Source organism: Canis aureus, chromosome 9, assembly GCF_053574225.1.
Source record: "Canis aureus isolate CA01 chromosome 9, VMU_Caureus_v.1.0, whole genome shotgun sequence".
Taxonomy (NCBI): Eukaryota; Metazoa; Chordata; class Mammalia; order Carnivora; family Canidae; genus Canis; species Canis aureus.
In genome coordinates, this window is record NC_135619.1 from 58,596,639 (window position 1) to 58,617,133 (window position 20,495).

Here is a 20,495-nt window from a genome sequence, read left to right on the forward strand (position 1 = left end):
TATCATCTTCACTTCCTTTGTATGGCTCATTAGTGTCTGCAAACAGATCAATATATGTCTTACCTCCGACTTGTTAATGCAGATTCCCTGTCATAGAATGTCTTTGCTACTTTGCAGACTTCATAATAACCTACTTGTCATTCAAAAGTAGCTATGTGTGGTCTTCTTTGGGAAATTTTTGATGCTTTACCAGCTTCTTAGTAGAATGAACCACTCCTCTTTTAAGCTCCCTAGAATCCAGCATTTAATACTCTAATGGCACCTGCCAATGCTATTACATGCCCACTATTTATATTTTCTTTCTCTGTTTAGGCTAAAGACCTTTGATAATACATCCATATTTCCTCATTTACTGTTATTTTTAAAAATTCCTCCTAGCTTTATTGATATGTAATTGACATATAATATCATATAAGTTTAAGTTGTACAACTGAGTAGATTTGGTATACTTTGCCAAATGATTACCACCATAGCATTAACTAACGTCTGTATCATTTTACATAATTATCATTTCTTTTTTGTGATGAGAAAATTTAGGATATACCCTCTTAAAAACTTTCAAGTGTATAATAACATATTACTAACCATAGTCACCATGGTGTACATTAGACTCTTATAACTGGAAGTTTGTACTCTTTGATTAACATGTCCTTATTTCCTCAACACCCCCAGCTCCTCGTAACCACCATTTTACTCTCTGTTCCTATGAGTTTGTTTATATATATATATATATATATATATATATATATATATATATTTCACCTACAAGTGATATCATGCAATACTTGTCTTTCTATTTTTCTTAGCATAAGGCTCTCAAGGTCCATCCACATTGTTGCAAATGGTAGAATGTCCTTTCTTATGGCTAAATAATATTCCATTTTATACACTTTCCACATCTTCTTTGTCCATTTATCCACTGATGGACACTTAGGGTGTTCTATATCTTGGCTACTGTAAATAATGCTGCAATGAATAAAAGGGTGCAGCTATCACTTCATATCTTATACCTGTTAAGATGACTATCAAGAAAAAAAAAGCAAGAGGTAATAAGTGTAAGCATAGATGTGGAAAAAAGAGACCCTTTTGCATTGTTGGAGGGAGTAAAAAGTTGGCGCAGCCACTCTGGGAAACGGTAGGAGTTTCCTCAAAAAATTAAAAATAAAACTACCATATGATCCATTGATCCAACTTTGGGTATATATATATCCAAAGAGAATGAAAAAAGGATCTACTATTATATTTAAAATTCTTAGGGGGGAAGGGAAGAGGGAGAGAATCAAACAGGCTCCACAACCAGTATGGAGCCCCACATGGGCCTCAACCTCACAACCCTGAGATCATGACCTGAGCTGAAATCAAGAATCAAGATGCCCAACTGACTAACTGACTGAGCCACCCAGGTATCCTTATTTTTAATCCTTTTAATTAGACTTTTAGATGTTCAGGAGTTGGTTAATCATAATCCTTGGCTTGTGACACACTTTCATCATCTCACTCATCTTCCAATACTGAGTCTTTAACATGAGAGCTGGAATAGAATTCTTAGAGGGTGTGTATTCAATGAATTTACACTTCAGAATGAATGCATATTGTGTCAGGTAGAATTATAAGAAGGCTTTTACGACCTTGCTCCCCAGTGTTCCTCGCATAAAGATTTTATTTTCTAATGCCAAAGGTAATTATCTTGGTGGACCTAATCTAATCACATGAGAAGCACATATAAATCACATAAAAAGGCAGAACATTCTGCTTGTGGCATGAGAAGAAGTCAGGAAGATTTCAAGAGTAGAAAGGACTAGGATGCTCTCTTTCTGGTTTGAAAATGAAGGAAGACACGTAAGAAAGAATATGAATGGTCTCTGGGAGAAGAGAAGTCCACAGCCGGCAGCCAGCAAGGCAATGGAGACTTCAGATGTATACCACAAGGATATAGGGTCTCTCAAAAACCTGAATGTGCTTGGAAATGAATTATTCTCTGGAGCCCAACTTGGAGGACAGCTTAATTTCAGCCACGTAAGAACCTCAGCAGAGAAGCCAGCCAATCCCACACAGCATTCTGAGCAGTCAGACTATAAGAGAACAAATGGGTATTCTTTTTAAAGCTGCTATGTTTGTGCTAATTTGTTACACAGCAATAGATAATTAATACACACAATCACCTTTCCTTTTATTTTTATTTTTATTTATTTATTTATTTTTAAAGATTTATTTATTTATTCATGATAGATGTAGAGAGAGAAAGAGAGAGGCAGAGACACAGGAGGACGGAGAAGCAGGCTCTACACCAGGAGCCCGACGCGGGACTCGATCCTGGGACTCCAGGATCGCGCCCTGGGCCAAAGGCAGGCGCCAAACCGCTGAGCCACCCAGGGATCCCCTCCTTTATTTTTATAAAAATGTTATAAGTGATGTATTATGAGCCTACTACTAATAAATTTGATATAAATCAATAGGATAGCTATTAGTCTGGCCTATGAAGAGCTGGCTTTCCGTGACTGTAGAAACTAATTTCTAATTTGTGAAAACCGTCAAATTGGTTATATCCTTGCTCCAAGTGTGGTGTTATCAGAGAACAGTTCTATCCTGGTTCAGGCTAGACTATACCTTTTGAAATAGGAGACACTTCTTTCCTGACAGGGGGTGGATTTTTCATCCCTAGCACATACCAACCTGGAGGAACAAGTCAGGACAGAGGTTCTTCCATAGTAAGCATTAGAAGTCAGACCACAGGTAGATCACCAAAAGCAGGGTTTTTAGGAAAACTCTCAGATCTGTATTTTCCATTTATCTCCCAAAGGCAAGCATTGAGCTTATATTAAGCTCAATGTTTGCATTAAGCCTCATTAGAACAGGCAATTGCAATAATATCTGTTAGGAGTTTGGAAATAAAAGAATCACAGCAGTATCTAACTAAATGAATAGAGAAGGAAACGTGAGGGGAATTTTAAAGATGGGACTTATTACAGGGCAGAACATTGAGAGAGGTGGGTATTCACATTGTGCAGAGTAGTTTTCTCATCTGTTTTGAAGAGATATGGACCACCATGCACAGAGGGCAATAGGTATGAGGCCATCAAATATTCTTAGTACTAGAAAGGTTGTTTGGGGGAGCATGCCATCTGCCTCAGAGAGGTCATCCCAAGAAGCTCTTAGATGACTGAGGGCCTGGGCATGAAAACAAACCCTGAAGGAGAGACATACTCCCTCAGCTGCAGTTTTTACACATACAAACACACATGCACACTCACGCTATGCAGGGTGGCATATGGGAAGAGAGAGAGAAATTAGGAATGCTAATTAGAGTCTCATAAACTTTCGTCATGTAAGAAATTGGTGTTTTCAAGCATAAATAAATAATAAAAAAGTTTGTTTTTTCTTTGGAAGAAAATACATACTTATACTGTATAGAGAGGTTGGTCTAGTTAATTTAGGAGGAAAGGAGTCCTGGTTATGCTTGGTGGATAAAATTAACTGAATTTTGAGCTGTCATTCCCTACTTCACAGGACCAAAATCCCTTTCTCAGGAAAAACTAGTAGTTCCCCTAGTTTAGAAAAAGCCTGATTAAAATATGGCTAAAGCAGAGATAGCTAAATATGCAAAATAAAAAGTGCAAGGATGTCAAGATTCCTTTCTCACATGGGGTAAATTGATGTTTCACAAAACAGGAGGGTGAGGACATTGAATCAGAGAGAAGGTGGGAGTATTGCTTTAAAGAGGAATTATGAGAGAATTCATATGTCATTCATTATGATTGTAGCAAGTGTATGCTTTGAAGAGCTGCTCTGCTCTAAACACATCTGAATGGCAGGTAGCATTTACAAAGAGGAAACTTAACAACCAAAGCCAGGCTTAAAACGATTTATATTTCCAAGGACAAGAAATCCAAAGAGATGAATGGAGCTGCAGAGATTGGTAGCTGGGAGTTTAGCTGTTGAGGAATAACAGGAATGAAAATTGCTAAATGGAGATGGAAACTAGTTTCCACTAAACTACTCAGGTATTTTGTGCAAATTAGAAAAAAAAAAAATACTCTCCTTAGATATAAGTTTGGTTGGGGTTAGGGGTTGGTAGGATATTTTGCAAGTGAAAAGAAGTCCTTTTCTCTGAGTAGTTACCAATAACCTATATTGGTAAATGTAACAAATTACAAGGCTTCAGGTGTTTGTTTCAAATGCAAAGTTTATGACCATGCAGTGTTTTCAGTGTCCCTGGCTGGAAATGCACTTAGCACTTATCCTGGGATTGAGATTCATGTGGAAACACAGCCTTAATGAGTGGGAGGACAAAGACACAAAATGCTCATCAGGACCTGAGCAAAGTTGCCTATTACCTCTGAACTGGTCTTTCAATATTTCTAATAACAGCATGGAGGCAGGAACCACAGCCTGTTATTATAAGACTTAGTTTTATACAGGAGACCCAGAGACAACATCCAAACAGCCACAGAATCACTAGATAAGGAGCAGTGAACCAGAGGAAGTGAACAAGAGGAAGAAAGTAATCAAAAGTGAAAACAATAAACCTTCTATACAAATGAATAATGTATATTGGTAAATTTAACAGACTACTAACAGTGAAAAAAAAAAAAGAAAAAAGAATATAAAGACTATTGTGTGTGGTTTAAAATAAAGATGAAGTTAAAAATTGAGCCAAACCACAACTATGGAGGAGTGATCAGTGGTTACTTAATGCTTGCTAAATTTCTTGTGGGCAGAAAACTTAAGGACAACCATTGGAAAAGTAACTTGAAGCTTCCCAACTAGCAGAGGAAAAGAAAGGGGGAAAATAGAAAATCTTGTCTATTTAAGCATTAACCAAGTGAAAGGATGGGAGATAGTGAATGATAGGATCATTAAGGTGTGTTTTTTTTTGTTTTTGTTTTTTTTTTTTTGCTCCAACTAAAATGTCTACTGTGGGTTGACTTTAGCTTGGCTCCATATAGTCCTCCACTCTGTGAGTCAAGCTGATGGAGGAGTTTCTATCTGGGAATCTCTAGTCTTATAATAGGGAAGGAAGAGCTCATAGCAAATCAATCTGGCCAGCACTGCTTTTGCTCAGAGATGACAGAAGTTACTTTCACTCACATTTCATTGTGCAAATGAAGTCATTTGGTAAAAGTAAAATTAGTGAAACTAGAAAGTATAATCTTGCAGGGAAAGGTACCCTGGTGAGGGGCACTGCAGGAACAGGCAGTATTGATTTAAAAATGATTATACTGGTCAAGCAAAAACAAACAATATGACATTGTAAATGAAACAAAATATATTAATAAGCACAATAAAACCAAACAGATGAAAATAATCTTTTGGAAGAGTTTAAAATTTTGATTAAAATAGTGAAATAATAGGCTGCTTTAAACATTCCTAAGACAGGGATCCCTGGGTGGCGCAGCGGTTTGGCGCCTGCCTTTGGCCCAGGACGCCATCCTGGAGACCCGGGATCGAGTCCCACATCGGGCTCCCGGTGCATGGAGCCTGCTTCTCCCTCTGCCTGTGTCTCTGCCTCTCTCTCTCTCTGTGACTATCATAAATAAATAAAAATAAAAAAAAAGAAAAAAAGAAAAAAAAAAACATTCCTAAGACAAAAGCAGATAGGAAATCTAAAAATAAATTAATTGAACAACACACGCCAAGAAATTACCAAATGAAAGCTACTATAGAAGTAATGACAGATAAAAAGAACTTAAGTCAATAAGCTTTAATAGAAATAAAGTCACTAAAGAAAATATTCACCAAGAAGATCTAAGAATCAACCACTTTTTGCATTTAAAGAGCACAGCTTCAAAAATATAAATCAAAAAAAGTCAAAGCAACAAGTAAAACCAACAATATCTGTAAATGTAGGAGATTTTAATTTCTCTCTAGGAAGCTGAAGACTGTAACAAATTTTGGGAAGAGTAATAAATTTAAGAGTAAAATTTAGAAGATTTTCTTACACACATAAAAGATAGATATATGATGAGAGAGATAGCTCCAACAGATTTATGTAATCCTCCACCTAACCAATTAGATCATATGCTCAATTAAAGGATACATTTCATTTACAAACATCACCCTCAGACTAAAGAGTAAATTCAAATAAATTTCAAAAAATATTATAAAAATATATTATGGTCTGACCTCAATGCAATCAAATTAAGAAATAAATATTAAAATATTGTAAATCTATTTATATTTATAAATAAGTAGATAAATATATTTAAAATTCGGTGTAAATAAAATAATTACGTAGAAGGAGAAGGGTGAATAAAGTTATCCTTTGGGACAAAAGAGAAAATTTATGAAAATGGACAAAGTTTTAAAAAATGAGATCTCTTTCCACATGTATTAGTTTGCCAAAGAGCCCTACAAAGCCAAATGTTAGAGTCATTATCTATTGGGGAAAGGAGCCCTCATACACAGATAATGGGACCATAATGAAGTATCACCACTTTGGAGAACAAATAGAACCATACCTGGTAATGCTGAAGCTGTACACACACACCCGGCAATCTGGATAGATAATGAAGCTCTTTACACAAGTGTCCAGGACACGTCTTAAAGAATGTTCATCTTAGTATTATTTGAAATAGTAAAAAAAAAAAAATTCATAAAAAAGCAGAATGTCTACAAAGGAATTCATAAGTATTATAAATGCTCATGAAATACAGCTCTAATCAGTAGCTGAAATTAATGAACTGGAACTGCATGAATCAAATGTACGTAATTATGAAACAATGTGCGATGAAAATAAGCGGGTTGTGGAATGATAACCACTACAGTATGGGAATATTTATTAAAATATTTAAAACATGCAAGCAGTCTCGTTGATTATACATATGCATTCATGGATTATAACACAACAAATTAAGAAGAGCAGTTACATTTTTCAGGAGTAAGCTGGGCAATGTGCTTAAGGAATTACACTCAGAGGGTTGGAACTGTATTTCTTAGACCTTGTTTCTCAAACAAAACAAAACATAAAATGAAAATATTTGAAGCAAATATGGCAACATTCAGATTTATTAACCTGAAAAAAAAAGATTTATTAACCTGGATGGAGGGTATATAGTTATTTGTCATCTTAGTCTCTTGGATTTTCCATGAGAGTGACATATTTTATGATTACGGTAAAAAGAAATGCCTAAGGAAGCTGATTCTGGATCACCTGCTAGATCCTGCAGCCATAGTGGTGTTAAGGTTGCCTGGCACATCCTTCCTCTGTGGCCTGCGAGGTGGTAGAAATTATCTGTCAACTGATAATTTAGCAAACTTGAATGTTCTGACTGTACTCCCTTCCATTATATATAGTAAGAGCTCCTTTTCCAGAAGAGAAAGAAGGAAACCTCGCAGAACTTAAAAATACAAATTCAAAAGTCTGATTAGGTGTTAATTAAAAAAGCAAGTTTTAGTTTGCTTGTCTTTTTTTTTTTTTATGACTTCATGACTCTTCATAAGCATAAACAGGAGAGAGTTGAATCTTTTAGCAGTTCCTCAGATAAGGACACATTTGAGTATAAAGAACAATTATACAGTTAAATATCTGGACAGAAAATGCTCATTTGTTCACTAGGTAAATGGCAGGATATACGGGTAATCTTTAGCATCCTGCCAGCTAGCAAGAAAAAAAAAAAAATCCTAAACGATGGTGATCTCTGCTGTGTTTGGAGTTAGCTATAGGGAAAATAACTTGGACAAAGGTAGGTAATATGTTCTTATGACCTCCATTCAATGACTCCTCTTTTTAGAATTAGATAATTCTAATTATCAAGACCCAGACAGGCTTGACCAGAGGGGACTGGCATCTTACTTGGTAGTTTAACTGTGTTTCTAAAATCACACCAAGCAGAATAATGCAATAGAAAGTATAGATTTAATATCCATGGGTATAAAATGTGTGATTACTACAGCCTATAAATATGTATAGATTGTAACTCTGTTGATACTTCATTGTTTTTAAGCCGGAGTAGTGTCAACTGGCTGGTCATTGTTTTAATAATCATCTTAAAAAATACCTCTTCAGGATATAGTTATGGATATATATATATATCCTATCAATAAACTTGCCAGATAAGAACTTAAACACTGCAAAGGTATAATGTATCATGCTTATTATTTGCTAAGATTAAATCATCACCTTAAATTTTGTAGCTCATTTATACATTCATTGTAAAGAATAATAATGTAAATGGGATTTTCTAACCATGTTAAAAATGTGTATTTGTATACATAAAAATATTTCTTAGTATAAAAAGTATTTTGAAATATATATAGATTTTAATTTTAGCCTACATGTAGCTTTCAACTGGAAACTCAGTTCAATTTATATATTTCCACAACGAAAGTAATATTTAAGTGAAATCATAAGAAATATTAAACACACATAGTACCTCTCATGATAATATATATTCATATTTACTGTGTATGCAAATAAACAGAGCAGAAAACTTGAGTTAGGTTTAAAAAGGTTTTTTTTAGAAAATCTTAACATTTGCTCTTTGAATTAAAATAAAGAGCCTTCTTTTAAGAATGTTTCACTTTGTGGACTGTCATCCAAAAAAAATATTTCCAACAATATACTATGGGGTACTCAGGACAGTAAAGATAGTGGAGACTAGATGCATATATTCTGTGTGAAAATGTGTGGGACAGTAAGCATTTTCAGTCTCCTCATGTGTGATAAGTAACTCCTTGAAACGTCTGTTTGGACCGTGCTTTAGAGTGTTGTAAACTGAGGGCAGATGGAAGTAAATGGCTGAAATTCTTTAATATCCCCACCTTGCATAGCATCAACCCTTGGAATGCTCATACTTCCTGCATTTTCTTCTGGCTCTACTGTTACCCAGGTGGACGTTTGTATTCAATACTTGCTCTGCTGCTTCTGGTGCTGCTGCTGGTGCTGCTGCTGCTGCAATGCTTACACTTAGAAATTCCTGGGTTTATCATCATTTATTAATTGCTTAATCAATAAGCTCTGTAAATGGTGACCATAATTATCCCAGAAGGTCACTGAAATAAAGGAGAATAAGGTCCCAAGGCGATGAGGCCCAGGCTCAAATCCATTTATCTGAAGCTACATGACAAGATGCTATTTTTTATTTCTGCCTTGAATTTCAAATTAACAGTCAGCTGAAAAGATTCTTTTGAAGAATGAATCCATAATAAAGGGATTTACTTCTTTTCCCTTGGAGTTGTTGCTTTGCTGCCATTGTTATTGATTAATGGAGTATGTATACTTTAAAGGAACACTGCTACTCTTTGAGATCTTCCCTCCAGAGTATGTTAGGATCATGTTAATGTCTTGCATTTTTCAACACTGGAGAGGCAATCAAGTGTTCTAGAAACTATGTATTTTATAGAGAGAAAGTCAAGAAAGCAGAGTAAAAAACAGTATATACAGCATGTTCTCATTTTTGGAAAAAGAACTCTATATGCTCTGTTTTGTGCTTTGCTTCTGGCTTTCTGTCTATAGAAATATAGTTTCCAAAACAATTCATTTTTGAATGCTGAAAAATGCAACAGGCATAAATAGATTAATAGATGATAGAGATAGACATCGAAATATATTGGTTATATTCTAAAAGTAAGCAGAAGAGTCATACATTTTCATCATTCCTGTTTGTGCTCTTTTATTTTGTTCATTTTTAATTAGCTTTTTGGATGCATAACTTACACACAGTAAAATATGTGAATTTCAGTTGTACAATTCTATGAGTTTTGTCAATCTGTCATAATCTGAGTTACCATGTTATAGAACTACACTACCCAATACAGTAGCAACCAGACAAATGTGTTTGAGCACTGGAAACAGGAGAGGAAATATAGATGATAATATTTTGGCTGTATCAGATTACATAGAATATATGTTCCAATTAAATTTAATTACACTTTTTTCTTATTACCCTTTTAAAATATGGCTACTAAAATTTAAAAAATTACATATATAGCTTGTACTTTATTTCCATAACACAGGATAGATAACGGAGCATTTTCATCAACATAAAAAGTTTCCTCACACTCCTTTCACTGAATCCTCCAACATCATTCTCCCTGACAACCACAAATCTACACCTGTCTCTAGTTTTGAGTTTTCTATAATCTTAAATAAGCAGGTGTGTGTGTGTGTGTGTGTGTGTGTGTGTACTCTTGTAAGTGTGTGTAAGCAGCTCTGCATGTCTGTGGTCCATATAGGCATGTTATGTAGTCTGTGATGCTTTTACTTTGCAGAATTCTTGAATGATAGATTCATATCGCTGTATCGGTAGTTCATTCTTTTTTTTAATACTGAGTAGTACCCGTTGGTTGTATGCATTTTTATTGCTTAATAGGACTTAGCGGTATGGATACACCTCCATCTGTTTATCCATTCACAAGTTAGTGAAACTTCTGTTTGGGCCATTGTGAACAAAGCTGCTCTGAAACTTTGAGTAAAAATCTTTGTGGACATGTATCTTCATTCATTTTGAATGACTAAGAATGAAGCTAAGATCATACAGAAAGATTAAGATACAGTCAAATAATTTTCCAGTGTGTCTGTACCATTGTATTCTCCAACAACGTGTGAGTTTTAGTTGCTCCCCACCGTTGTCTACATAAGTTGCTGTCAGTCTTTTCAATTTTAGAAGTTCTAGTGAATGTGTAATAATATCTCAGTGTGAAGTTAATTTTCATTTCCCAAATGAGAAACACGTCTCTTCTCACATGATTCTTTGAAATTTATATATCTTGTCTTCTAGAGTGAATATTTTTTGTTCATTTTTTAAGAACTAGAAAATTTTTAGAGGCGCCTGTGGCTCAGTTGGTTAAGCATCTGACTCTTTGTTTCAGCTCAGATCATGATCTCAAAGTCTGGAGATCAAGCCCCAAGGAGAGCTTCGCACTCTTTAAAGTGCCTAAGTTTTTATTTTAATGAATTTCAATCTATCTTTTAAATTTTATTTTGCTAAGAAAACAAATATTTTCTCCTATGATTTCATCAAGAACTTTTGCAATTTGGACTTAATATTATATTTGTTGAAAAATCAGTTAATTGTGTACATGTGAGTCAATTTCTAATCATCTTTGTGCTTTTAACCGTTTTTTTCTAGATGAAGTGACTTAGATTTACTTAATAGTTTTGAAATTCCCATGCCCTAAGAATATTAGCTGTATTATTTACCCCAAAAACCTCAAGCTGATTTTATGACTTACTTTCAATACTAGGTGACTTTTTTTTCTGTGATGAAGGCAACAGAGCAAATAATGGACTGGGTATGAAGGTTAGGCTAGCCAAGGAAAAGTGGATGCTAAATGTCTTAAAAGCTGTGATGACATTGCCCAAGAGCTCATGAACCAAAATAGAAGTCTGGGGATGCCTGTGTGGCCCAGGACGTGATCCTGGGGTCCTGGGATTGAGTCCCACATCAGGCTCCCTGCATGGAGCCTGCTTCCCCTCTGCCTATGTCTTTGCCTCTCTCTCTGTCTCTCATGAATAAATAAATAAAATATTTTTAAAAAGTAGAAGTCTGGTCATTTGGGAGAATAAATGTAGAAGGCTAAATGAGAGTACTTAAACTGAAGCTCGGGAAAAATAAGTAAAAGGATTAATAGTGATAAATAACCTAGTCCTAGAATCCCAGAACTAGGCTTAAAATTACTGCTTTTAAATATTATAGAAATTTTAATAGCTAAAACTTTTGAAATATATCCACTTAAAAAGAGAGAGAGAGGCTCCTGGGTAGCTCAGTTGGTTAAGCATCTGCATTCAGCTCAGGTCATGATCCCAGGGTCCTGGGATGGAGCTCCCACATCAGGCTCCCTGTTCAGCCCCTCCACCTCACTTGTGCTCTCTCTTGCTGTCTCTCTCTCTCTTTGTCAAATAAATAAAATCTTAAAAAAAATAAAATAAAAAGAGAACAATGACATGTAAACCTGCAAAAATGCAAATGACTGGGTGAAGTAGTTTTTCTATGCCATGTTGGTGGAGTTGTGTTTATCTCGACTGAACCTTTAACTATGAACCTGTCAAAAAGGCAAATTGGAGACTAGTGTTACTATAAATATTTAAATGGTATCTGTTTTCCAAGACAGAATGAACAATTTACATCACAGCATTATGGGCATGTCTTATTTAGGAAGTGCATGAAATAAAGGGCACACTTTAGAAGGAAAGCAAAATCATATCCCAGTGCAATGTTTGCTGCTGCTCTGTAATGTGTTTTACACGGGCATTTCCTGCAGTTACTCGGTACTCCCTGGTGCTGACGTATGAACACATTTTATGCTTTCCCCTTCCCGTGCTGCACTTCATCTTCAGATTTTCACTGTGCCTTACTTACTTATTTGAAAAAGTTCAATACCATAGAAGTTTATTTCATAGTTTTAGGATCATAGAGTACTATGAGAAAAGTATTCTGTACACCAAGACATCTGAGGTTCTTAAATTTGTTTCTTCCAAAATTGCACCATTAAATGCAGAAAAATAGCTAAGGTAGAAGGCTTAATGCTGTTCACTCAAGAGGTGCTTCACAAATACTTGTGGAGTTGAATATTCTACTAGAGGCAATTCTCAGGTTTAGGAGAAGAGAGTTGGATTTCAATTGGCAGTTCTAAGTGGATAGGAGACTTGAAAAAAGTTAACCAGTTTGCACCATTGTTTTCTTATCTCCTATGAAGAAGCTGACTTGAATCATGTTTAGGATTTTGTTTTTTTAACCAGCTCCTTGTGTGTCTAAACATTTTTATGTGAACACCTTGAGAGGTGTTCCTTTAGATAGATGGGACAGGTTGCTTGTCCCAAACACATCTAAAACTGTTCCCCTTACATATTTTCAGAAGTCATTGCAGGTTCTTTCCTGGAAGTCTGTGGTTTCCCCCCTTGCCTGTTCTGGTTCTCAGAATTACAGATGTCCATGCTGAGGTACCGGTGCTGTTGTGTATTGAAATAAAAGTTGCCAGTGACATTTCTGTTCATTGACTGAGGGTCCACTTTTGAGTCTCCTTAGTTCACTACTCTCCTTGATCCATGGAGATTTTGTGAAGCAGTTATTTTAGTATTTTTCATTTTTGCTAATTTATTTTAATATTTCTGAGATAAAACTTTCTTCTTCATGGGATTCAGTAAATTTTTACATTGGAAGGCATCCAGAATGACAAAACCATTCTCAGAACCCTCTTCTATGGCACCAGAAGAATCTTTAGATTCTCAGGCCTAAACAATGGTGAAGGGTCTATATCTCAGGTTTCCCAGACACACACGTGTGTCTGTATTCTAGGGTGAACAGAGCCTGTACTCAAGTCAGGCACGTGCTAAATAAAGATAAGCTCAGAGCAAATAGGGCCTTTTTATTTTGTGAAATGTAACTCCCAAATAATTTTGAAAGTGCATGTAGGTTTGACAGGATGGGTGATAATTAGCAACAACCGAACTATTTTCATTCTTTGAGTCACATCAGGTATGACCTTTCAGTTTACAGCTTTGCACTGGCCTTTTCAACTGCAGAAACTTATATATAATGTGATCTTTGCAGCTTCAAAGACAGGCACTCTCCCAGGAATGTGAATAGGTGGTAGCAGGTGCTTTGTCATTCATGGTGATACCCTTGCTACAAATCAAAGGTAACTGGCATGGAATGAGAATGTAAGCGACCAAAACCTGATCCAGTCTTAAAAATATATTCAAATCCACATTATAATAAGCTCTGGAGTCTTCCAAATGGTCGTTTTAAAAATGGTAATAACTGTTTTCTATTGCTGAATAGTAGCTATTAATCAAAAGTTCCAGATGTACAATGAATCCTTCAAGGGTGAGCTTTTGAATGACGTAAAGAGGTTTTCTTGTGTGTTCTAACTGAAAGTATATGATGAAAATGTCTAGGAGTATGCTGAATTGGATATTTATAAATTTTTATTATATCAATTATCTGTTAATAAGTCTATTGATTTCTCTCACCCAACTGCCACACCCTATTTCTGTATTTATTATATTATTTTGAGTATTTGGCCTGGTGAAATTTTCACAGTAATATTTTAGCACCAGTGAAAAGGAATCAAATGTGTTTATCTTTACCTTCTGGAAAACTAATTAATGTTCAAAAAATAATAAATATTGTACTTTATGTTGCAAGGAAATATATTGAAAAAAAGAAATATGGAGATTCTAGTTTGTAAATTTAACTCTGTGAGACCGTAAAAGACATGTTCTTTGTAAGGTAAACCTAAAGTAATTATATTCCGGCTCATTAATAAATGTCTTCAAAAGTAAATTTTAAAAAGGGCTTTTTGGTAATCAATATACACCTAAATAAATGTGGATAAACAATTAGTTAAAAAGGCCTTCCCTTAGACAGTTTTTGATTCCCATTCAAAAATGAGAAATTCATTTTTCTGTTGGAGTGAAAAACTTCTGGTGGTTGAGCACCATAATACAACCAGCACCTCCAAATTCTTTGTAGAAAAGGAGCATGGCAACAAGGCTCCTTTGTGGCGCTGAGCAAACGACACATGCATTGGAATGCTATATGGAGAAAACATATGTTAGGATGACTTTGCTTTATGATTTTTGGATATAGGTTTCCAGATAAATTTTCTGTAGTGGAAACACTAATGGGACAAGTGCATTTTTATTAAATAAGTCAGTCCAGAAAAAGAAGAAAAAAAAATCAAGAGTTGCTGCATTTAAATATATATATATACATATATATATAGTCACATAATATAGAAAAACTATATATTCTATATATACACACAAGCTAAATAATTTAGAATAAGCAGTAAAGATAATATATGCTTTGTAAGTGGCCCTTAATTACCCATTTTGCCTATCCACATTGATTATATTACCTTAAAAATGTTTTTAAATGTAAAATAAAAGGAGATTGTGTGTTTGGTTTTCCATGTCTCCATATGTAAATTGAGGTTTAAATAAGGTAGAGTGGTGATATTTTCAAATCCAATTCCAAATAGATTAAAATTGGTCAAATCTTGCTGAAATGAGGTTCAGAATTATTGGAGTTATTTAAAAACAACAACAAACAAACAAAAAACAAAACACTTTGTGTCTTTTAAAATCCAAAACATATTTATCCCGTGAACACGTTTGCTTTTAATTTACAAAAGCTTATTTTTGAAGGAAATTTAATCTTCTAATTTCTCATTTATTTACACTGACATCATTAAGATATTTTGTAAAACCTATTTGAATTTTAAGAATCCTTTTAAGGATTCTATTTCGAGGTTCTATGAAGAGTCCTTTTTGTTTGTTTGTTTTAAAAGTCACTTTTCTAAGAGCAAGGTATCGTGTTTTTGGTAAATGCAAGTAGACTTGAACGTAAAAAAAAATCCACATTTAATTGGAGGAATTCAACTAAAAATAATTTTTAAGTCAGTTTTAATGTTGGTAAAATATTTTTTTTTCAGCCTGAAAACATTGGTGTTGGAGAGAGGAAATATACAAGGATTTTCAGACAGGTAGAGTAATCCAGTACTGTGGAGTCTCCAATCAACAGTGTTCCTACTTGTTGAAGAGAGCCACGGCAACTCCCTATATTTGATAATATGAAACATTTCTGCATTTGCCAGCTGATGGTTTAAGATGCTATTCTTCAAGCTCAAAATAATGTATATGATTTTCTTTGGTGTAGGTCCATTCTATCTTCAAGGCCTATTTCAAGAATTGCATTTAATATGTATCCTTCCTTGTCTTATTCAACATTTTCTTCAATGAAATCCTATCATACCAGCATTGAGTAAAATTCAGTTTAACAACATAATTTATTTCTCTCTCTCACTCTATCTCTCTCTATATCATTTTTGTCTCCCATAAATAGTGTAATTCTTCAGGGAAAGGGATTTTTATCTTCTGCTATCCCCAGTAGCCAAGCTGCTTCCATTATCCTTATGCTGGGATTATATAATGATTAGAAATTGCTATTAAGTCCATATTATGAGTAAAATACCTAAAAGGCTTTAGGAAGTTTTGGTGATGTAAAGAAGGTTCAAAGTTTCTACCTGGATGTTAAGAAGTTATGAATTAATTGTACTGGATAAATAGTTTGCACAAAACTACAGAGGGACGTGATTATACATATGCCTCTGGCTGTCTCCTTACAAGGTAAGGGTTCTGGTCTTGGCTCAGCTTCTATACATGTGATCTTGACCAACTCACTTAATCTTTGTTGGACTTTAGTTTCTAAAACTGTAAAATGAGGAAGTTGGTCTAGATTTGTAATTTTCAAACTTCCCTACTAAGTTCCCCAGGAAAAAGTCTAAGGTCACCTTGGAGATGGATGGGGAAGCTGAACAGATAGATTACTGGCTCTGCATTTCCATTTCAACAAGAACAATCGCATCTCTCACTTGAAACATTGCATTTTCCCATATGGTTTCTTTTAGAGGGGAAAATGTACTTTAAAGCTAAAAAAACGTTTACAAATGATGGGAACGTTATCTGTAAAAGTCCTTCATTCTTCAAGATCAGTTAATCTGTTTTGTTTTGTTTTTTGTCTTTAACCCCAGGGAGCTTGCTTCTAGAAACGTCCCCATAGTTTTAGTCTCTGCTGTTCTTCCAAGACTCCATCATTGTCTATAAATAACCCTCTGATCTTGCACATTAGAACCAGGAGAAAGAAAACTCATATATGACCTAAAATGAAATATGCCTCTTTATTCTCTTTTTTAAAAATACAGTAAATTCAATTGCATATTCCTTAACACTTTTTTTTTTCAGATCTATTTTTAAACTTTTTATTGCTTTACTGACAAACTCTTTTAACTAGGTCTAGTTCTGCCCAATAGGAAATTTACCAATTTCTCCTCACTCCATTGAATTATTTTCCTTCCCATTAGGGTACTCAGGAACCAAGCAGTAAATACCCAGTTAAAAGGGAATCGTTTTCCATAGTTATTTCTCTGTTATGAACTCCCATTCCTTTAATGATGTGAGTCTAAACTTGAGACACAAAAGGACATTTGTACTTCTCACTCTTTAAGTGAACTTTAAATTTTTTAACAAAAACCTAAGAAAGTGCTAAATTAGTCCATACTTTATAGACTTATATTCCACAATCAAAAGAACCAAGAATTAATCCTTTGAGCATTCGTGTAGTTAAACATCTATTTTGCAACTCACAGACTTTTCTCTCTACCGGAAAATGTGTATGATGTTTTCCACGGCTGTCATTGTACGCTTTCATCAACAGTGTATCCACTGAGGAAGACAAATGTTATCAAGGTAATGTAAAAATCCTTCCATATCTCTTATTTTTATTTCATCAGAACTTGCCACATATGGTGATATATTGATATAGAGGGCAATATGTTACGCACACACACACTCACACATGGACAGGCACACACACATAAATCTGTAAGCATTATTCTTTTCATTGCAAACTAAGTTTGTAGCAATAAAATCAGTGATGTTAAGCATGGAAAATATTAAAAGCACTGATAATTTTATCATAATAAATTAAGTTTATAGCCTTGAAAATAGCTTTTTATTAAACTTGATGACACTAATGTAACTATATGTTCGAGAGGATACATAAATCCAGTCAAGGGTGTTAGGTTGGAGAAAGGATAAGAAAAAGAAAATTTAACTGAAATTACTTCAACCTTAAAGTATGTGGAAGATAACACATTAGATGGGTTTGAGGGGTTTCTAATGAGTGAAGTGAAGCTGGTAATGAATTACCTACAGATTTTGACAATCCATGAATACTGTAAAATCCTGCTGTTCCTGCGCTACTGAAGGTAGAGCAGAAATGCAGTGCCACTGTCTCAATGAAGACTGATTTGCGGCAACATCTTTGAGGCAGCGCCAAGCAATAGGGCATCCTCTAGACTGTTCTTGAGGAAAACAGTTTTTAGAACAGTGTCTCTTACTAATTAATTACTTCTCTAAATGTAGATAAGCCTAGAGGAATTCTTGTCAATAAAAAAGAATTAAATTTGGTTCTAGAATGTAATAAAGATCAGAAAAGAAAACATTTAAAGAACATGACAAGGACACTCAGGATTGTGTAAGGGAATTTCTTTTAATGCCGTTATATAAAAATGAAATGTTTCATTTTTATAGTGAAGTTCCCCCAAAAGCAATCCCAAATAAGCAAAATGCCTTTCATTGGAGATTTTGTAGTGTCTGAGAAATCTGGATGTGAAGTTTTTACCTTGGGATGTTGCAGAAACAGAACCAGTCCAAGTCCTTGTTTTCATCTCTGTGAGGTTCAGTTTCCTGATTTGTAAAAATTGAATCCAATCCTCACTGGAACTCTAAGATCCTTCCCAGCTCCAGAGTTATGTGATTATAATGTAATGTGTCATTCTGTGTTACCTTTATTTCTCCAAATAAACGAAGAATTGTTGCCTAATCAATATAATACTGACAGTAAGTACAATGGATTAAAATTGTGAGTAGTATAGTATGGCATATGGTATAGATTTTCCTTTTCAGATATGGAATTTGCAGTCAGAGTTTTCTGAAGTCAAAGATAGGGTGAAATGTAATAACTACTACCAAGAATAACTTGAGTGCATAAAATATTCCATACACACGCATATCTAGTTTGGATACAGATAATAAAGAGCTCTGTAACATATTTTATCATCCAGATACAAATTCATAGTTGAGTCTCAAGGAAAAGCTCGCCTGAATAATAATAATGGCAATAATAGTAATAATAATAATAATAATAATGAATCATGGTAATAGCACCACTAAGTTATTAATAATCATATTATTTTTGTAAGAAAAAATCCTCATATAGTATTTACTGTGTGCCTGGCACTATTTTATACACTTTACATTTGCTAACTCATTTTGATGCTCATGATAATTCTGTTATGGGCATTGTTATTGGTTACAACCTTTTTAGAAAGAATCACACATAAATATAAACAGAATACCATTTACTGCAGTTTACAACTTGATAGGTCTTGTTATAACATTTTAAATATTCCATAATTTTTTATTTCAATCTCAACACCAATCTTGCTTGGTAGATAATGCATTTTCTACTTTACGGATGAGGAAATTGAGACTTGAATAACAAGTAACTTGCCCAAGTACAATGGTTAGATAATAAAAGAAGAAGTTATATGCACAAGATCTATTTGACTCCTGCATCAGAGTTCTTCACCATTATACCTGGGACTTTCCAAGGTTATTCCTTTTTAATAGGTAAAGTAATTCAAAAGTGGCTATGGGAGGAGTTACAGCTAAATGGTTGGGGAGACCATTTTATAGCATTAATAACAGCTCAACTTTCTTCAGATACTGGGGAAACCCCCTTGTTTTCTATGTATAGGTTTACATTTGGTCCAGCACCGATGGCCCATAGTTAAACTGAAATATTAGGTTGAACCAAGGGAAATTGCTGATACATGATCATTTCTGACCCATAGAAACAGCGATTTCATAATTTACCTTAATACATGGTCTCTCTAGCAAACTTTGAACAATAATTTACCAACTCATTTAAATATTAGTTGTTGATTGATTGACAAAGAGGAAGCTCACTGGTAGCTAATTTGCAATATACACTTTGATTATATTAGAATTTTAGATCTCTTTAGCATTTTTACATTGAATGATTCGTAATTTTATTTTCTTTTGATTTTTTTTTGATTCATAATTTTAAAGCCAGATTTTGCTTATTCATTTACCATTCTTTCCATGAATGGTTCCAAATTATAAAATGCCAGAGGACTTCAGAATTTAATTTCCCTTCCTTGTATTACCAGACTGTACATACTTACTATTCCTGTTTTCATTCAGACAAGGAGGGAAGCCCCATATACCAACACGCAGGAGAGATGGGTCAACTGCCTTCTGCAGTACCAATCAGTTGCTAATTCTACGAGCTCCGATGAGTGAAGCCCTAATAATGCATCGACCCACTCCTCCACGGTGTTTATGAAACTGTTTTTTTAATAAATTAATTTTTTATTGGTGTTCAGTTTACCAACATACAGAATAACACCCAGTGCTCATCCCGTCAAGTGTCCCCCTCAGTGCCCGTCACCCATTCACCCCCACCCCCCGCCCTCCTCCCCTTCCACCACCCCTAGTTCGTTTCCCAGAGTTAGGAGTCTTTATGTTCTGTCTCCCTTTCTGATATTTCCCACACATTTCTTCTCCCTTCCCTTATATTCCCTTTCACTAATATTTATATTCCCCAAATGAATGAGAACATACACTGTCCTTCTCCGATTGACTTACTTCATTCAGCATAATACCCTCCAGTTCCATCCACGTTGAAGCAAATGGTGGGTATTTGTCGTTTCTAAGAAACTGTTTTCTCTCAGCTACAAACCTTCCCTTCTGTACTCAGCTCTGTGATGCTGGGGCTGGAGTTCTGCAACTAACATTTCTTTCTCATAGACTGACTCCTTCTTAGCTTTTACCAATAGGGCCGCTAAATGGGACTGGAAAGCAGTAGGATGAAGTAATGTAGACTCTCTTGGCTTATTTGCTGATGCTCTAAGAGTCACTGAAACAAAAGTTTTCTACTCAGCAGCACCAATAGTACCAGCCA

At 34.9% G+C, this 20,495-nt stretch overlaps 1 long non-coding RNA gene across 12 annotated transcripts in view; it reads left to right on the forward strand.

The window, feature by feature from the left end:
* Positions 1-20,495, forward strand: part of LOC144320990 (uncharacterized) — a 369,611-nt gene that overhangs the window by 300,057 nt on the left and 49,059 nt on the right. For 5 of the 12 annotated variants that reach the window (XR_013386610.1, XR_013386611.1, XR_013386612.1 and 2 more), the window contains 2 exons: positions 15,379-15,429; positions 15,603-17,083. This is a non-coding gene — a long non-coding RNA (uncharacterized LOC144320990). The other 7 variants (XR_013386634.1, XR_013386637.1, XR_013386615.1 and 4 more) reach the window with 6 other exon arrangements.